Source organism: Carettochelys insculpta, chromosome 6 (assembly GCF_033958435.1).
Source record: "Carettochelys insculpta isolate YL-2023 chromosome 6, ASM3395843v1, whole genome shotgun sequence".
NCBI classification, from domain to species: Eukaryota; Metazoa; Chordata; order Testudines; family Carettochelyidae; genus Carettochelys; species Carettochelys insculpta.
In genome coordinates this window covers 39,449,836-39,457,090 of record NC_134142.1, presented here as the reverse complement: position 1 = coordinate 39,457,090, position 7,255 = coordinate 39,449,836, and positions in this window count along the sequence as shown.

Sequence of the window (7,255 nt, the reverse complement as noted above, 5' to 3'; positions counted from 1 at the left end):
TGCCAGCTCACACAGATATTTTTGCACTAGCTCTCATTGAGCTAGAAATAGTAGTGTAGTCATATGGCATCAGTGATCTGGGCTAGGTACCCTTCTTACAGGCACACAGGGTTCAGAACGATTGTACTCTATGTGGTGAGCTCATTTTGCTGCTGCCCCAGCCTATGCTAGCGAGGCTACACTATGATTTTTAGCACACGAGCTTGATAAGAGTTAGCACAAGCACATCTGTGGGAGCTGGGAACTACCCACTAAGCTCCTAGAGGGGATGTACCCCAGGGAGATATCCAGCGCGACCCACCCAAAAGGTTCAGAAATCACAACTCAGACTCAGAAATCATGAGGCTCACCCCCAAATGTTTTTTTCAAAAAAAAAATCCTGCATTTTGATCTTTTTATTTTGATCTTTCCATCTTAACCTATCCCAAAAGGCTGATGCCATCACGTCCACAGGATCACCATGGAGTTGCAAGATTGGCAGAATTGTTTGAACTATTCCTGCACATGAGTAGTCCTTACTCACATACAGCATTCCATGGGCTATAACCATGAATAAAGAATATTTGCTTGGGAAGAATTTGAAGGATTTTGGTCCAGGGCTGCTGAGTGGGGGTGGGGGCAAAAGGGCAGTTGCCCTGAGACTTGACTATTTCAAAGAGCTCGGGACTCCTGGCCACTGCCACGGCAGCAATGCAGCCAGAGCTCTGGGCCCCTTAAAAGGCAATCAGAGCATCAGATGGCACTAAGGGCTAGCTGAGAGAGGCAAGGCACAGTCCCAGTGGTGCTGAGGGCTGGCAGTTCTAGCGTTCCCTTTTCTGCCCAAGTCCCTACCTCCTGTGGGTGGTCCAGAGATGACCCTACCTACCCCCATTGTCCACAGCCCAGCAAAGTCTCTTGCCAGCCCTGTTTGGCTCACATATGCATGTGCTTAACTTGACTTTACTGGACTTACTTCCTTACAGTTACGCACAAACAAAATGGTGTTGGCAAGATCAGGGCCTTGGTAAGTCTGTGTAGGTAATGAGTGCATATATGTGCATGAAGAAATGGGCTCTGTTTGTAATTTTCTTTCATTTCTATCTATTGTGAGATTTAATGTGTTGCAGGTACTTCTGCTGTTTTTATACTTGGCTAAAATCAAAGCCATCTCATCTTCACACAGTCTGTTCTAAAAAAAAATAACTGAGAGCAGATGGCTGTTTTCTGGATGTGAATCAGTCTGTTTATATTGCAGCTGTAGGAAATTGTGAAAAATGTTTCAGGAATTTTTTTCATGAAGATGTTCACTACTTTATTTCAGGAAGTTTCACATCTGCAAATATTAACTGTTCCCACAAAATTCCATGAAGTGGAGAGTTGTTCATCAAAATATGTGAAAATTCTATTTTTCCAGGTTTCCATGAATAAAACCTGATCATCCCCCACAACATTTTATAGCCTGTATTTCTAAAATGTTGAGGCTTTTCCATGACAGCGACAATTCACATGTGATAATGGGCCCCAATTTATATTTGAAACTGGCATTTCTTTTAAACCAAACATATACAGATGTGCAGATCATTTAAAACAAATTCAAGAAGCAAAACCTGCAGATTTAAAGGCTTTTAAATTTCACTGGAAACATTTTACACAGCCCTACATCATATAAACCCACTCCTAGAGCTTAAGGGGTATCTCATATGTGTCCAGTCCTCTCACCAGCCATTGAGGGAAAGCCGTTAGTTCGTAACACAGGCATAACAAGCACTTTTTACTACTGTTTCTCATTCAGTGGGTTGCAAGAGGTGGCATATTAATACTAGACCACAGAAACAGAGTGGAAAGTCACACGAAATGGGGCTATGTGATTGCATCAGCTCTCACAGAGGTTTACCAGGGATGGGCCCAGACAGGCAAAGCAGCAGCTTTGAAAGGATGCCCCTTTCTTGGCAATAGACAATATTGCCAAATCCAAGGACAAAGCAAAATAAACTCATGAGATCTATTTCTAGCCTGAAATGCAAACAAAACCCAATCCTAGTGCATGTGTCCTTGTGCCTTGCATGTGCACTTCACACTGCAAAGACACACTGGGCAGGTTCAATAATACTGCTCCAGCCTTTGCTGCATCATCCCACTGGCCAGCCCCCATTTCAGATCCACCTCAAAAGTGTGTACTAGACCTGCCACCCTCCCTGCCGCACCAGCAAATATTCTCTGTCTGCGGAAAAGTGATTTCATAACTACACCAGGCTTCCTTCCTCCTTAACTGGACTATTTTGCAGGACCCTGCAGCTGACCCAGAGAAGAGCTGAGAAGAAGCCTGGCTGATTTGTGTGCAGTGTACAACTGTACCTGCTCAACGTGACTCCTTCCACTGCCAAAGCCAATGCCTGACTGGGAAGAGTAGAGCTGGGCAGCACAAGGATACAATGTTTTCCTATACGTTTGCCAGCCGGCTCCGGAACTCTGTGGTTAGTACCAGCCGTCTGCAATCATTTCAGGTGTTCTCGTATGAAGATCACCCCATCGTTACCAAACTCCTTTATGCAAGGCCTCTGGGGCAGTTCTGGAGTTGATCCAAGACAGAGTAAAACAAAAGCTAGCCTGAATATTTTATTTCCACTTCCAATAGCTAGCACAAGTTGGTGAATTTATCAGCTGAAAATTTATGAAATAGCAGCATATTAAGACTATTTTCCTCTTGTGATTGCCCCTTCAGTCTATCTGCTCTCCCCACCCTGCAATCTCTGTCTCTCTTTCCCTCCCCCCAACATTCTTCTGCCATTTTAACCATAGTGCAGAGAGAAACATCTACAGTCTGGAGAGGAGCTAATAAGGTGACCCAGGGATTCTCATACAGTTCTGATCATAGAATCATAGAACAACAGAGCTGGAAGAGACCTAAAAAAGCCATCAAGTCCAGCCCCCTGCCCTAGGCAGGACCAAACCCTCAGATCAGCCCAGCCAGGGCTTTGTCGAGGTGAGACAAACACCTCAAGGGATGGACACTCCACTACTTCCCTGGGTAGACCATTCCAATGCCTCACCACCCTCCTAGTGAAAAAGTTTTTCCTAATGTTCAACCTGGACCTTCCCAACCGCAACTTGAGACCATTGTTCAGTGTTCTGCCATCCGTGACCACTGTGAACAGCCTCTCTCCAGCCTTTTTGCTACCTCTCTTCAGTAAGTTGAAGGCTGTTATCAAGTACCCCCTCAGTCTTCTCTTCTGCAGAAGAAACAGACCCAATTCCCTCAGCCTTTCTTCATAGGTCATATGCTCCAGACCCCTAATTACTTTGGTCACCATCTACTGGACCCTCTCCAGCATGTCCACATCCTTTCTATAATTGGGGGCCCAGAACTTGACACAGTACTCCAGATGTGGTCTCACCAAAGACGAATAAAGAGGAATAATCACTTATCTGGATCTAGTGGAAACGCTCCTCTTGATGCAACCTAATATGCCATTAGCCTTCTTGGCTACAATGGCACACCATTGACTCATGTTCAGCTTCTCATCCACTACAACTCCCAGGTCATTTTCTGCAGAACTACTACTAAGCCAGTTGGACCCCAGCCTGTAACAATGCTTGGGATTCTTCCGGCCCAAGTGCAGGACTCCGCACTTGTCCCTGTTGAGCCTCATCAGATTTCTTGTGGCCCAGTCACATAGAATACAAATAAGCAGGCACCTGGCTGCCAGAAACTTCATTCAGACCACTTTGCCTCCTTAGTAATAGTTGTGGGCTCTACTTTACTGAGCCCACAGAACAATGACACTTGGTATTTTCTACACAATTTCAATTAATAAAAAGGCTTAGTTTCCCTTCATCTCTGCTCTTGTCTCTTATCCTAACAGACTGTGCACCTTTCACTCTATCAAGATGAATCTCACTGCACCCTTCAAATCCTTCCCTCTTTTCTGTCCCAGGTTTTCTTTCATGCCACACTCTGTGCCTGGTCTGGCCTCCTGTCCTGATCGCTGTGTGCCAAGCACCCATATTCCTGAGCTCCTCTTAGATCTCTTCCTGAAATTCCTCCTAAATGAGAACTTCCTCCATAGCACTCCCAAACCAAATGTCTGTCAGTATAATGACATCATCAGCCCATCTGATAACACCCACAATGTGTGATCATAGTCCTCTGAGTCTCCCTGTGCACCTGTGTTTGCTCTTTGTTTGTCCTGGGGCATTTTGCATTTGAATTGTGCTTTCTGTCAGGGGAGTTCCTCCAAAGGTTGTGAAGCAGCTTCCCTAAACCTTAAGTAAAGTCTCCAGGTACTGAGTCTGCAAAAGTCAACAAGATATCTAAAAGAGTAGGAGATTTCCATAAGCACATGCTGCAGTGGCAATAAATAAATAATTTAAAAAAAAATCAGCACTTCCTTTCCAGAATGAAACTACATGAAAAGAAATGTTCTATAAGGGTGAAAGTTTAACTGAAGCTTTTCTAATCTCAAACAATGACATAGTGCCAATTCTCATGATATTTAGTGCGTTGCATAAGTCCCAGCTTACTCAGACAGAAAAGTATGTAAGAATATCAGCTTTCATTTAAAAGAAAAAAGGAACTTTCTAGCCTTTTGTGACTGCAGAGAAAAATTTGAAAATACAATCTAAATGAACCCTAAAGACTCAAAACCCAAGAAGACAAATAAGAAATACTCAAAAGTCTTGCTTTTTAAAATGAAACGTCATGAACTTTAAGCCAAATCCATGAGTATTAGAACAAAAAGCAGTCAAGTAGCACTTTAAATCCTAACAAAATAATTTATTAGGTGATGAGCTTTTGTGGGGCAGACCCACTTCTTCAGATCATAGCCTTACCAGAACAGACTCAATATACAAAGCACAGAGGTCCAAAAGTTATCATCAAGGTTGACAAATCAGAAGGGCAGGGGGCGGCAGGAGGAACATGTGGGGTGGGGAAGTCAAGAGTTTGTTTTATCTAAGTAAAAGAGTCCTTATTATGGGCCAGGTAATTGCTGTCCCAGCTCAAACCATGTGTTAGTGTGTCAAATTTGACTATAAATGAGAGTTCGGTGCACTCTCTCTGTAAATGATTGTTAAAGTTCTTTTTCAGTAAAACACAGACTTTCAGGCGATCAACAGAATGGCCCACTCCATTAAAGTGCTGGCTGACAGGTTGGTGAGTTAGGAGTTTTCTGATGTCTGTTTTGTGTCCATTGTTTCTTTGTGGGAGAGTGTTTGCATTATTAGATCCGGCTTGGTTTTTGAAAGTTTGGTGTTGGCAAAAATGAATACTGTGTGCTGTTTAAGCTAAACTTTCTAGCGTGCATTGCTGTCATGTCTCTTTCAGGTCACCATACTGTTGTAACCAGAGCTCCTGAGCACCATCGGTAATTTAACACAAGCGCAATAGGCACTTGCAGAATAGTGCCAAAGCTCTGACAGTATGGTAATAACCATCCAGTCCCAGTGCCTGCATGTGTCTAGTTTTATCATCTGTTAAACAGTACAGCACCCACATACTACAGCATGAGGCACTTCACAAGGGCCTGTAATAAACAATGCCATTTGTTGAAATTGGTTGCAATTGGGCAGAAAACTGGTCCTTGCACATTATTCTCTTGACAGAAAATTAAGCTGCAGGGGATGTTAATAGTGCCTCCAGCACAATCACAGGACAACAATTGTACTACAACTGGTCAACAGAGCAAAATAACAGATGGACTTTGGATTGCTAGGTCCAAACACTCAAGCACTAAAAAGACATTCCCTTAATCATCCCACTAAATCACTCCTGAACATATTCCCACTGTGCAGCTGTGGAGACATCTGTGTGTGTGCAGTGGGAGAGGACTAATCTTTGGAGCAGTCAATGGTCCTGAGTAACTTCCCATTCCTGACCCCTGCTCGAGGAGGATGTTTCAGACTTCCTGAGAATTATGATATTTCTTCACAACATTTGTTGAGGCTGTATCTAATTTTAAATGTCATAAATTCTGTCAACGGCTAATAGGTAAACCCTCAAAGGCTGTCTAGCGATAGATAGGTCAGCTGTTCTTATTGTATGTATTCACAGATTGTTGTCAAAGGCAGCTTTAAGATGTTTCTGTTCTTTAAGTATGAGGTGATTATCAACATTTTGCAAAGTTCTGGTTTTCTGAGTGGGACAGATTTGCTGCTTTGACTATCCTGATGCTTCTTCTCCTTTATATTTGACAAGGTTATCGGTCCATCCCAGGTACTGAGTTTTGGTCTTCTGTCATTTAGCTATGAAATAAATGTGTCATGTTAATCTTACATGAGACCTCACTTTTCCTTTCACTTCCTTGTTTGAAATGTATCCTTAGAGATGAATGAAGAACAAAGAAAAGAAAGAAATGGATAGTATGTGAGATCAGCACTTGCTACAAATAGTACAGAGTAAGGCAGTGGGAAACAGTCTTCTTTTACCCTTTCACTTGCATTTCCCTCTCCTGAGGTCATCCATGCTGAGCGCTGCCCATCCTTCATCAAGTTTCTTTAAAAATCATCATCTCAGTTCACAAGCAGATGCTGTCAAGACTGCTCGGTAGCCACTGCAATTCTCCTTTAACTGAGTGGTATCCAGGACTGAGCCCTTTAATTCAGAAATTCTTTACTTTGATTAAAACCTAGACTCAACTGACAAACGTAAATAAAGTGAGTAGCCCTGCTGAACTTCAAAGCACAGCGTAAGATTTAAATACGCTACACTTCTGTTACCATTACAGACAGTTTTATAATACAGAGCACCACTAAACTATTGGAAAACAATGTCAACATACATAGCATTCTTGTGTTATGATTTCCTGGGGATTTGGAATTACATTTTGTTGTTAAATACAATTATATATTCTGTTGTTAACATACAATTGCATGCAACATTTATTCCATCTCTAATGCATCTGAGATACTTTTGAATTCTTTTGAAAAAAATAACCTCTCATGACAAAACCTTAGTCTTCTAGTTCATATCCAACTATCCAAACTTACTGCAGTGTCCAAAGAACCTGGAATTAGGTTAGGATTTCAAACTATTCTGGATCAGATCAGACCAGACCTATTCATCACCCAAGGGGATTTTTTTGTTTGTTTTTTTTCTAATTTAGCAGGTTTCTTCATTTGGCATTACATACTTTTCCAGCTGAATTCTACAATATTATCAAAGACAATCATTAAAGATATTTTGAGTAAGCAGACAGTGGAACTTCGTAAAACAGGGATGGAGAATCTCCAGTGCATTGGCAGGATGCAGTTCATCAGGGTTAGACCCTAGTAGGCTGCC